This window comes from Fundulus heteroclitus, unplaced genomic scaffold, assembly GCF_011125445.2.
Source record: "Fundulus heteroclitus isolate FHET01 unplaced genomic scaffold, MU-UCD_Fhet_4.1 scaffold_276, whole genome shotgun sequence".
Classification (NCBI taxonomy): Eukaryota; Metazoa; Chordata; class Actinopteri; order Cyprinodontiformes; family Fundulidae; genus Fundulus; species Fundulus heteroclitus.
Genome location: NW_023396685.1, coordinates 31,224 through 44,985, shown reverse-complemented (window position 1 = coordinate 44,985; position 13,762 = coordinate 31,224).

Sequence of the window (13,762 nt, the reverse complement as noted above, 5' to 3'; positions counted from 1 at the left end):
CTATTTCAAGTTTTCTGCACAACATGGGGGGGCAATGCAATGAGCCGCTGTTTCTACACCCATTAATCCAAGTTCTGCTGACAGCAGGTTTATCTGCAGGGATTGGTCTTCGGATGTTAAAATTTAGCCCTCCACCAGACATGACTTTAGATGAGACGCTGAGGACACCAGTGTTCAGTTTCAAATGGACCTAATCTAGGATCAGGAAATAAGGCCAGTTCTCCACCCAGAATCTTACTGTAGACAGTAAATCAAATCTGTTTTACTGAACCAATAAAATGTTCTCTTATCTCTTGATAAGCTCACAGGAATGTCTCCTATCAGCTTTTTTTAGAGTACCAAAAGGTTTTTCTGCACCATCTATGTTTAACATGCATGCCCACATAAAATCCTGATCTGACTACCAGTAACTCTGTCCTCCACCTCTGCCCTCCAGCTCCACCCAGAGCAACCATTTAAACCCCATTCACAGGTCCGCACAGGGACAAATTCACTCAATAAAATCAAACTATTTTAAACGTTTATGTTAATGTTATCTGGTCAGAGACTTTGAACTCAAACTATTCCTCCATGTCAGAACGCCACTTATTCTAAAACCAGTGGAGCTGAGGGACATGTTTGCCTCTGGTTCAAAACATGAGAGAACATAAAGGATGGTGTCAGCCTCACTCTTTATTTGAGATCCATTTCTCTTCTCTTTCTTCTCTGGTTGGGCTGTTTAAAGAATTAACTGCGTTTAAGCTGAGCCCTTTCCCTTAATTAGTCCATTTCGTTCAACCTATGTGTCCATGAGTTTATGGTTTTCTCCCTGTTATCTGCTTTCTGAGGTTCCAGCATCTTTGATCTTATAATCCTTTACAGCAGTGAAAGGAAAACTAGATTGATATTTTACTAATTATTGTCTCCAAAAATTTCCAGAATGGGGGTATTTGGAAACAAGCAGAATTATTTTCACACAGTCAGTAAAATTAACCATGGATGTACTTTGGATGAAACAAAGTCTTACATTGAAAATACAATCAATAATAATCTTTATTAAACTCCATTTATGGAGATAAGTGTTCACATAGGAAACTAAGCACCAATCAGTCATAACTTATGACTGTCTCTGGAATATAAACTCTGTCTGGACTCACCGGACGTTTCAGCCATGATGGGATCTTCCAGGAAACCAACGAGATCCGACTGATTGAGCAGCTGAACAAACACAAAAATCACCCTATTTTAATTTATTTCACAACATACACTCTATTACACCATAAAAAGGCCAAAGATATTTTTTTTTCCAATTGACCTTCTTTAAATTTGCTTTCATTCAATAATTGTTATTTTTCAACCTGGAGATTCTTACATGTGTGGTTGTGAGGTTACTTGTTGCAATTATCTCTGATCTGTTTTATTCTAGCTAATTTTCTTGTTAAAGATAATTTCGTCTCAATAATCTGTAATTATGTTAAAACATTTTCCTGTACGAAATCTGTGTTTCAGGTGGAAAAAACATTGATTCGATTCACTTTCTAGACACGACCTGGAATGCTTTCACAGCCTCAAACCCAGCCTTTTCCACCAATTTATCTGTCTGTCTGTTATGGACCTGCATTGATCCATCAGAAGTGATTCTAGACTCCTGACTATCACCTTCTGCTGTAGCAGTCGGATCTTCCCTGCCTCGCTTCCATTAGAGGCAGCATTAACCGCCAGAGGCTTCCTGCCTGCACCAAGTCTCTGTTCTCTCCTTGTCAATACACCTTTTAGTACCTAACACTGTGTCTGGTAGGAATATTGGGTCTTCTGCCTGCTAATGCATGACACTAGAAGCAGCTCATGTTACATTTATATAGCGTATTTTTCGTACAATAAGTCACACTTTTTTTCATAGTGTGGCTGATCCTGTGACATATAGTCAGCTACGACTTTGATATCAATTTTAAAAGGTAATTCATATTGACCAACATGAACCAAGGAATAAACATTAACATAAATTATATTATTAGCCACAAGAGGGCGCTCTAGGATTGTTAAAAAAACTATCCTGCTCCTGTACCATTTAAAAAATAATTGAAACATTAAATTAACATTAACAACAAAGACTGAACACATGTTAGTATGTTGTTTCTCTGTTTCAGTCTGTTGCTTGGTGTAGGTCGAAGGAACCAGACCGAGACAGAACCTGTTACTGGCCTGTGAAGCTAACAGCAGCTAGCGCTACCTTACAGCTGTGTTGTCTGGGCTTTACAAAACTTCTCTGATGAACCTGAGCTTTATGTTTCTCTGAAACATCTGTGTTGTACTGTTAGCTTAGCACGTAGCACTTTTACACTCAGGGTCTAATTTGGACAACTTTCATCATAGCGGACCGTTACTCTGAAATGCGCTGGATAAAACCTGCTGGTTGTAGCGGCTAATTTACTCCATTCATCCTCTCAGGTATGTTCCATGTTATTCAGCTGTTTATGGATGCAGCTGTGTAAATGAATACATTAATTTACCCGAATAAATGTCAGTTTTTAGTCTTTGATTGTGTGAAATACATTTCAAAATAAATGTGACTTATAGTCCAGTGTGACTTATACATGTTTTTTCCTCTTTATGATGCATTTTTTTGAATGATGCGACTTATATTTTTATACACTTATAGTCTGAAAAATACGGTAGATAAAGCCAAAAAATCCAGACTGAGATGGTTTGGACATGTACAAAAGAGGGATAGTGAGGACATCGGTAGAAGGATGCTGAGGCTGGAGCTGCCATGCAGGAGACTTGGAGGAAGAGCAGAGAGGAGATTTATGGATGGAGGTAAAGAGGATGTGAAGGTGGCATGTGTGAGAGAAGAAGATGTAGAAGATAGGATTAGATGGAAACAGATTGAAACAGATGGCTCCCTGTGGCGAGCCCTGAAGGTGAGAAGCCAAAAGAAGATAAAAATCTTTTAGTCCTGTTCTAGGCCTCATGACTAGAGGAGAGGGTTGGAACATAGATGAACCGGTAAATCTAGAGCTTTGCCTTTTGGCTCAGCTTTCTTCACCAGAACAGACCGGATCAGCGCCAGCATCACTGCAGACGCACCCCGGTCTGTCTATTAATCTCTCTCTCCATCCCACCTTCACTGGTGGACAAGACACGGAGATACTGGAAGTTACAGTTTATTTACCTAGCACCAGTTCACAACATATCATGTCAGTGCTCTCTCCAAAGTCAGCTGTTGAGGAAAATAAATATCTTAGTTGTATTCGTATGGGAGAGCTAAAGGAATGTAAGATTGTTGACTGTCTCTCCCCTTTAAGGGTAAGAGAAAACATGCAGTTGGGTTTTATATGGCAGGGGGGTAGGTCATTTTGCTTGACCCTTGGCAGAGTAGAACAGCCTCTTTGTTCGAACAGATAGACCCAAATTTGACACCACCCCCTCCTGAAGAGATGGGAGGGTGTTATGGGAGTTCTGGGTGGAATTCTAAACAATAGTAACTGAGTTCCCATCTTTACTAAATGACGAGACGGTGGTAATGACGTTCCAGCACTTTTATTGAGAAACAGAGCAGAGATTCACATAGATGGTAAGTAATCGCACCCCACGGTTCCGCTGCAGTCTCTGTCTGCCCTGTCTCTGTCTGCCTCGCTTTTCGGGCTTCCCCTAATACTGCACCGTGGCCTTGGTTTGAGACATAACAAAGACAGTCTATCATAGACTGATGGCGTCGTCAGCATCAAGACAAAACATGATGACCCATTATTTGAAAATGTGAACAAAGCACAGAGGAACCATTTCTGTAAACTCGTAAAGTGGGACCCAAAGGGTTCCCGTGTTGGAACCGGGTAGTGCTGGAACTTTTAGTACACCTCAACATGAATGCTTCATAGAGGTTTAACACACAAGATCAAAGGTTTAGCTTTTATCTACAATTTAGGAATCATCTAATTAGGTAAGGCCTGTTTTAGGTACCTATGCGCACATTATTTTGAAATTACATTAGACAAAGATAAGCTAAACCTGTTCAGCAACCAAGGTCGAATCCGTCTACTCTTCCCCACCCTGAATACCCTGCTACTCCTTTCTCCACTCACCCCTCCGATGGACATTTTCCACCACTCCAAACGTACAACACCAGGAGCAAAGGCAGGAGAGGTTCAGCGCGGGCAGGGGAACCACAGAAAAAGCTCCCCCCCCCCCCCCCCCCACTGTCATGGTTTAAGTTGTCTGGCCTCTTTCTTGTTTTGTAGTTCACCCAGCTCTCCCTCCCACAGCCATTAGTCACACCTGTTGGTAATCAGTCAGATGCATTTCACCTCCTAGTCTCCCTATTTAAGCCTCCCTCTGTCTCACTCTTGTGCCGGTCCGACATCATTCCACACCTCTCCATGCCAGTTCCCGTTTTGCCTTGGAAGCTTTGTTTCACTCCTGTTGTTAAGGTTAGTCCTGCCAGTCACTCTAAAGACTATTCGTTCACTGTTTGCTCCTGGAGAGGTTCTGCTCTGTGTCCTGGTGTCTCCAGAGTTCTGCTAACCTGACTAGCCGCCCTGGAGAAACTCAGCTCTGTGCCCTGGCGTCTCTCAAGTTCTGCTAACCTGACTAGCCACTCTGAGAAGACTCGGTTCAGTGCCAAGCCTTCCAGTTTAGCTGAACTCTCTCTCCAAGCCGTCAGCTCCTGCCTTCATCTACACCCCTGTACCTGTGTGTTCCTGGATTTCTGGTTACATCACCCACCATCCCATCAAACCTGTCAATAAAACTCCTCAACTTTAGTCCTGTGTGTGTGGTTCTGGGTTCATCAAAGACAAATCCTGACACCCCCGGGGGGGTAGTAAAAACTGGCAAGGCCCCCCTCCCAGGGAGATCTGCTCTCGGCCAATCTGAGCCTGAAAACCCTGTATTGAATCTAAGTGTTAACATTACCAGCTAATATTAAAAGGATCTTTAGAGCCAATCTCATCCTGGTTCTTCCTATATCAAATCAAAAAGGTGCATAAGAGAGACATAACAAAGACAGTCTATCATAGACAATAATCATTCTATGCAGCATTCAGCCTTGCACTCGGCAAACAGTGGAACTTATACACAGACATCATGTCTCCAGGCCTCCTCTGTCCGAGTGGTGTGAGGCCATAGTGACTTCAGAATAATAATTCTTATAACAGAGGGTCTCACCCTTTTAAAGATGTGTTCAGAGTTGTGAAAGTCAGACAGAACTTTTTACATCGCCAGGATGTCAGCTTGTAATGAACACAACAAAATGATAATGTAAAATTCTGTCTCCGTTAAGAATTCCTAATGAATTAAATATGCATATTACAATGTTTACCTCTGATCAATGTTTTTCTCATTTACTGTCAAATCTTAAACCGGGGTAAAAATGGGCTGTCAGAGCTAAGCAGAATTAGGCCAGTACTTCTAAATTAACACAGCTCATCCAGACCATTGGTTAAAAGTTTTCTAAGGAAGCCCAGCAGTCTGCATCGAGTCATTAAATTGATGTTTTGAATCAGAACCATAAATCAGATTTTTAGATGATTCCGACATTACTTAAAGCAAAGCTCCACCCTGGAAGCAGCAATAATTATGAATAGCAGTCGTCTGAAGACTGAACGGACTCACCTGATTCAAGGATAAAAGGAAATGGAGGAAGATTCAGTGTCAGATGAAGGTTGTCCAGAGTTTCATTGAGCTGAAATAATAAGCATGCAAACCATCTTTAAAGCTCATCTGTTCTAGTTCAAGAACCCAATAAGACTTGTACTTTTATCTGCTGACTCCATTTTTGTCCAGTCAGCAAATGTCAGCCAACAGATTCTGTTTATTGCATTTTTATATCACCTTATTACAAATATAAGTAAGTCATTACACCTATAAACAGCCATCCTGTCTTATCTCTGGGATTTTGTTTCTTCTTGAACTTTAGACTCTGATACAGTGTGGCAAAAAAAGATAAATTCTAATATTGTTGTGTGTCCAACAAATAAGAAAAAGTCTCCAGCTGTAAGTTCAGCTTGACCCAACATCCTTTATTCTTCGATGTTTCACTCCCAGATATCCCTTAAACTAGAAATAAAGTTCTGGAAATGATCCCAGACAAAACATTCTAGACACTTTATTGCTTTTTAATTGTTAAAACTAGTTTTTCTGGCTCATCATCAAAAGAATAAACATACAACAAAAGTATAAGAGTGAAAATTTCAAACACTTTATTTATTTTAAGTTTTACTCACTCAAACCCACGTTCAGCTTTAGCAAAGAGCAGGTGAGGACAGGTGAGAGAAGGTCAAAGTTCACAGGGGCAGGGCTAATGAGACACCAGGGCCGTTTCTCAATTCACGAGAACGCGAGTCCCTACTCGCGTTCTCGTCAAGTCTGTTGTCGGTAAGAACACAGGAAGATCAGACTTGACGAGAACGCGAGCACGCAGCACGTATTGTGTATTAGAACAGAAGTATACTCGTGACGTCATCACACCCGCAGCTCTTGAGCATTCCTTTAACGTTCCAAACTACTTATACACTACACCATCATATCTTATAGAAAATGTTTTTTTTTATTAATTTCTAAAAAGTCTAATAAAATATCTCAAAAAATGTACAGAACTGTGGGTATAAAACTATTAATAGCGGGAATTTCTTTGTTGGGAGTTGTAATTGTTGTAGTTGTAGAGGCGATTGAATCTTCTTTAAAAAAAATCAGCACTTTGTAGAATCAAAATGAGCGATACGAACAATATTGCTGTTGCTTCGGTTTTTGGTCAGCTTTACCAGCAGGCTGAAGAGGAGGTGATGCAGTTGAGGAGGCAAATCCGAGCAAGGAGAAGATTGATGCAGCAGACGAGGCTCAGAAGGCAGGCTTTGCTCACCCATCTATTGCCAACTGGTAGGCATTTTAAGATTGACAGCCTATTTCCTACTTTTATCTTTAAAAAAACATTGAGGTTGGTAATAAAAACGTGATCAGGGTGCAATTGTGACTATTTTTCCATAAATAATTAAAATGAAGAGCCAATTTTAACAGTAGGGTTTAGCTACTTTATTGCACCTCCTGACCTTCACAGCATTGATTAAGAAAGGAAAAAACATATTTTTATGTCTGCCCACCTTTACAGTGATTAATCTATAAATTATGTGCAGTTAGTTCAGCTCATTTTTCAGTGAAATGGTAAAAATACCAGAGAAGGGAAGCCATTTGTTACATTTACTATACATTTTACCTTTTCTTTCTTGAGAACTATATTAATCTGCATGTTAAGCAGTTATAGTTTTATGGTGTGAAAAGGTGAGAATTGAAAAAACAATTATGGTAACATTTGGCATTTTTTATTTACAGGAAGAAACAAAAACAAAATATGTGAGGATAAACACCTCTGTGCCGATCCTCCAAATATTTTTTAATGAAGGGGACCTGAAACCAGCCTTCAGGCTAAACAGGGCAACCATTGTCCTCCTCTTTCAGCTGCTGCCCATCTATCCAGGTCCATGGATGGCCACAGGAGATAGAGGTGCTGGTGACCCTCTACTGGCTGGCCCGCAGTGAAAACAGCTTGCCAGTAAGATCTCTTACCTTCTTGTCCTTAAATAGAGCCAGCAATGACACACAATTGATACATAGATTATCTAAATTGGATAGAAGATTAAGACATATCAGCATATTACCTAAATTATAAGTTAATTCATATTTGGTACAGTTCTAGTGGAGGCACGCTACAACAGACACCACACCAAGACTGATTAACATCATTGAGCGTGTCTTTGGTGGTCTGAAGACACGGTGGTATTCCATCTTCTTTAGGGCGTTGGAGGTCCGCCCGACGTTTGCTCCAAAAGTAATCACCGCCTGCTGCATCCTCCACAATATTAGTATAGAGGCAGGGGACCAGCTGGACGTGGAGGATGATCCAGAGGAGGATGACCATCCACAGCTGAAGACAGGGAGCGGCTCCAGCTGGCTGCATGTTTAAGTGAAGATGACTACATCTGACCTAACCTAGATCAGTTGGAGTCATGTTCACATGCTGCTTCATTTCATTTTTTCACCACCTGTGAAAATACATTAAATAATCATTAAATCATTTCCATTCCAACTATTTTTAATTGTAAGTTTATAAGGCAAGGCAAGGCAAGGCAAGGCAAATTTATTTATATAGCACAATTCAGTACAAAGACAATGCAAAGTGCTTTACATGATTAAAATATAGCAAAATAAAACAGAATAAGAGCAAGTAGGAATAAAATATAGAAAGAAAATAGAACAAAAAAGTGGTGATTCAGTTAACTAGGACAGTTGAAGGCAATTTTAAACAAATGTGTTTTTAATCTTGATTTAAAAGAACTCAGGCTTTCCGCACTTTTACAGTTTTCTGGAAGTTTGTTCCAGATAATTGGAGCATAGGAACTAAATGCTGCTTCTCCGTGTTTAGTTCTGGTTCTAGGTATGCAGAGTAGGCTGGAGCCAGAAGACCTTAATGGTCTGGATGGTTTATACGCTGATAACAAGTCTGTGATGTATTTAGGTGCTAAGCCATTTAAGGATTTATAGACTAACAGAAGTATTTTAAAGTCTATTCTCTGAGATATAGGGAGCCAGTGTAAGGACTTTAGAACTGGGGTTATGTGCTCTACTTTCTTAGTCTTAGTGAGGACGCGGGCAGCAGCGTTCTGGATCAGCTGCAGCTGTCTGATCCACTTTTTAGGCAGACCTGTAAAAACACCGTTGCAGTAATCAATTCGACTAAAAATAAACGCATGGATTAGTTTTTCTAGATCCTGCTGAGACATCAGTCCTTTAATCCTAGAAATGTTCTTCAAGTGATAGAAAGCCGACCTTGTAACTGTCTTTAGATGCTTTTGAAGGTTCAGGTCTGAGTCCATCACTACACCCAGGTTGCGGGCCTGATTAGTGGTTTTTAGCTGAAGCGACTGAAGCTGTGTGCTAACTTTTGATCTTTCCTCTATTGGTCCAAATTAGGGCTGGGCAACGATTAAAATATTTAATCGCGATTAATCGCCCTGATTAATCGCGATTAATCGCGATTAATCGCATTGTATTTACAAACTCCAAGAATGAATTCAAAAGTAGTGTAAAGAGCACTTTTATTTTAATGTTCTGCTGCCATATGAACCAAAGTGTTGTAACATTTGTAGCACTTATTTTATACTGGATATTTTCAACCCATCTATTGAATTTAGTGCACTAGTTGATCTTTTCTTCATAAGAGAACAGCAAGCACTGCAGCCAAAATATGGCCTTTTTTGACCTGCTGTATATTAGCCAGTCCCTAAGCTTGATGTATCATGAAACTGTTGACCTTTTGGGTTTTGTGGTTTTTATTTTATTATTGCAATTAAATAATAATAATAATAATGTTATGTTCAGTGTTTTTTCGCTAATCCACCTCTTATATATTTCAATCCTTATGTAATTTTGTCTGTGTTGTGTGCACCTGCCTGTTGCTTTAATCCTATAAATTTCCCCGTCGTGGGATAAAAAAAGGATTAGCTAATGTTATCTTATCTTAAATAACACTTTTTAATATATGTACTGGGTTCTTTCAAGGTCTTAATTACATGTTATGTGTGGGCTCCAGTAACATCCATCCATCCATTCATCCACTGATCTACCTGGATGTTCCCTGGAGGACTGAAACGCCTCAGTCAGTGACGTCTGTCGGGGCAATGAGAGAAGTTTCGTCTCCTCTCTCCGTTTCTGGGGCTCGACGTTTTCATGTTTTTTCACGTGCTTAGATAAATTTGTTGTGTTTCCACTGAAATGAACCGGCTTTTTACAAAACATACAGCTTGATTTCATTTACGGTATTAAAATAAAGCCAAACGGTGCTACATCCTCTGTTCATGTTTTTTCGCTGCTGCGGTCTCTCTCCGCTGTTTGTGTGTTAAGTTTGTGTGAAAGCTGAGTGGGCGGGCCAGGCTGAGCCTGCGTGCTGATTGGCTGGCGCTGCTGAGCCATGTATGAGAGGGGAGGGGAAGCGGGAGAGTGCTGCTGATGACTGACACTGACTGAAAGCATTTGAGCAACATGCGTTAATGCGCGATAAAATAAATATCGCCGTTAATAGTCTAATGAATTAACGCGAAATTAACGCGTTAACTTGCCCAGCCCTAGTCCAAATATTATTACTTCAGTTTTGTTTTTATTCAATTGGAGAAAATTTTGACACATCCACGTATTGATTTCTTCTAGGCATTTACTCAGTGCCTGAACTGGTCCATAGTCACCTGGTGACATGGTGATGTAGAGCTGTGTGTCGTCTGCATAGTTATGGTAGCTGATGTTGTTATTTTTTATTATCTGGGCTAGAGGGAGCATGTAGATATTGAAGAGGAGGGGACCCAGAATGGACCCTTGGGGAACCCCAAATGGGATTTTTGTCATCTCTGATGTAAAGTTACCTACTGATACAAAAAAGTCCCTGTCCTTTAAGTAGGATTTAAACCAGTTGAGTGCTGTACCAGAGAGGCCGACCCAGTTCTCCAGGCGTTCTAACAGAATGGAGTGATCGACAGTATCAAATGCTGCACTAAGGTCCAATAGTACCAGTACGGTGGTTCTTCCACAGTCTGTATTTATATGGATGTCATTAAACACCTTGATCAGGGCGGTCTCTGTACTGTGGTGAGCACGGAAACCTGACTGGAAAACGTCAAATCGGCTGGTCGTTGTTAAGAAGGTGTTTAATTGTTGAAATACAGCTTTTTCAATAATCTTACTGATAAAGGGGAGGTTTGAGATGGGCCTGTAGTTCTGGAGTAGAAGTTTGTCTAAATTATTCTTTTTCAGCAGTGGTTTGATAATTGCTGTTTTTAGGGACTGGGGGAAAACACCTGACAGGAGGGACGTGTTTATTATCTGAGTCAAATCAGACGCTATGACAGGTAAAACTTTTTTAAAGAAAGCTGTGGGGAGAACATCAAGACAGCATGAAGAGGAACTTAGCTGCTGAATGATCTGTTCTAAGCTTTTGTAGTTTATTTGGCTGAATTGGGACATTTTGTCAGGATAAGTTCCAGCTGAGTACCGCTTTGGTTCTGGAGCTGGTGTGGATGTACAAACTGATCCTCTAATTTTTAGGATTTTCTCAGTAAAGAAGTTAGCAAATTCGTTGCAGGCCCTGGTGGAGTGGAGTTCGGAAGCCACGGACACAGGAGGATTTGTTAATCTGTCGACTGTGGCAAATAAGACACGAGCGTTATTAATGTTTTTCTTAATGATCTCAGAGAAGAAAGATTCTCTTGCATTTTTCAGTTGTAAGTTATATCTGTTAAGTCTCTCTTTATAGATGTCATAGTGAACCAGGAGTCTATTCTTTCTCCACCTGCGTTCAGCTTTGCGACATTCCCTTTTTTCACTTCTAACTGATGGAGCATTTCTCCAAGGAGATTTTTTCTTCCCGTAAAAAACCTTCACTTTAACTGGAGCAATGCAGTCAATGATGTCTGAGACTTTAGAATGAAAGTTATCTACTAGCTCATCTACTGAGTTGCAGCCCAAGGTTGAAGTAGCAGAGTAAGCTTGAATAAAGGTTTCAGTGGCATTGTCCTTAAAGGTGCGTTTTCTTACGATGTCCCTTTGGCTGAATGAGTCACTGGTAATGATACATTCAAAGGTAACGGAGAAGTGATCGGATAAGGCAACATCAGTTACATTGACCTGTGAAATGTTTAGACCTTTAGTGATGATTAAGTCTAAAATATGTCCCCGTTTGTGTGTTGGCTGTTTAACGTGTTGACTTAAACCAAAGTTTCTAAGTGTGTCACACAGTTCTTTTGCACTTCTGTCTTCAGGGTTGTCAACGTGAAAGTTGAAGTCTCCCACAATAATTAAACAGTCATAATCAACACATATCACAGACAGGAGGTCACTGAAATCATTAAAAAAGTTTGATGTGGACTTAGGAGGCCTGTAAACATTCAGAAACATAGTTCGTACCGGGCTCTTTACCTGGAGAGCCAAATGTTCAAAAGAGTCAAATTTTCCCAAAAACACCTTTTTACACTTTAGTGAATCATTAAACAATGTTGCTACTCCTCCACCTTTCCTTTGCTGTCTGCTCTCACAAAGAAAATTGTAGTTTGGAGGAGTCGACTCCAGCAGAATAGCTGCTTCATTAGATTCATGTAACCATGTTTCTGTTAAAAACATAACATCAAGATTATTGTCAATAATGAAGTCATTAATTAAAAGGGATTTTCCTGACAGAGATCTAATGTTTAATAAACCCAGTTTATATGATTTGGTGGTTGATGGTGTCTTTGTGGCAGGTTGCATCTGACAGTTTATGACTTTTAAGTACGACTGATTATTCCTGTCTGTTTTCCTTTTGCTTTTCTTATTTCTGCCACGTATCATAACAGATATTCCATGTTCTCCGTCAGGAGGCCCAGGCTTATGCTGGTGGCGGTCTTGACTGATAAACGTACAGCCAGGGCCTGCTGCATATCACAAGGACGTTATGCGAAGGTCTTCAGGACAGGCATGTTCTGTGATATGTAGAGGAGGAGGAGGATCTGGACCTCTGCGTCCTTTGGAAGATGCTGATTTAGTCACAGAACTGTGGTTTTCAGAATTAATATGTGGAGAGGATGTCAACCGTAGACCAATCTTAAGGACTTTGTTCATGGTGTGAGAAAAATCCAGGAAAGGAACCTCTGGGCTTTGTGGAGAAGAAGGCGAGGCGGGTGTAGTCTGGATCGGTGTTCGTGACGATGGATTTTCTTGGTCCTGTCTTTGTCCTGCTGAGATCTGGGATGAATCCTCCTGTAGCTCTGATGTAGCCTCTTTCTGTGTCATCTTTCTGGCCATCTTTATCTTGGCTTGTTCGGGCTGCACTGGGCTTATCATTTGTTTAGGCACTGGATGTTCTTTGTTTTGGGACAAAGCTGATGCTGTATGGTTTACAGAATAGAAGATGTTTGAAATCAGTCGTTTTGCACCTGACCTATTTAGAGAGAAGCCATCTCTGTTGAACAGATGTCTTCTTTCCCAGAAGATGTTAAAGTTGTCTATGAAGGTTACAGTTGTTTCTTTGCATGTTTTTTCCAGCCATTTGTTTAGCATCAGAATTCGGGAAAAAATCTCGTCTCCACAAGCCACGGGCGGGAAAGGGCCGCTGAGAAGCACCTTGACATTTTTGCCATGAACTAAGTTCAACAGACGAATGTAATCCTCTTTCAATACTTCTGATTTTCTTATCCGGGTGACGTCGCCCAGGGCTTCAGCTTGTATTATGAGTTTTTCCAAGGTCGGGCGCTCTTTCAAGATCCTTGGAAGGATGTCTAATAAATCAGACACCAGGCCATAGTTCGAATTGTTATAAATTAACACCTCTGTGTTTTTCTTGTTACAGAAATGTTTAATCCCACATTATAGGTTTTGTCTATTTGTATAAGATCTTAATAGGAGTTATTTCTTTGTTTTAAACCATGTTAGTAACTGTTAATAGGTTGTTGAATATATTACACCCTTATTCTGTTCTAAAGATTAAACATTTGTATAAAATAAATGTCTGTTTTTTCATATACTATTATTACTATTGTTTTCTTTCCCTCTTTCTCCTCTCAGTTATTTGTGTCCTGACTCAGAAGAAACTCACTTAGATAGGAAAAACATTAATAGAATTTATTTATTTATTTTATATGCTGCTGTCGTCCTTGGCAGACATTTACAATTTATTCCAGCAAGTATTGAGTTAATAAAGCAACACACGTCAGTCAGATAAACACAAAACAAATAAATCATAACCAGCGGTACTATGCACACTACTTTTTTTAAT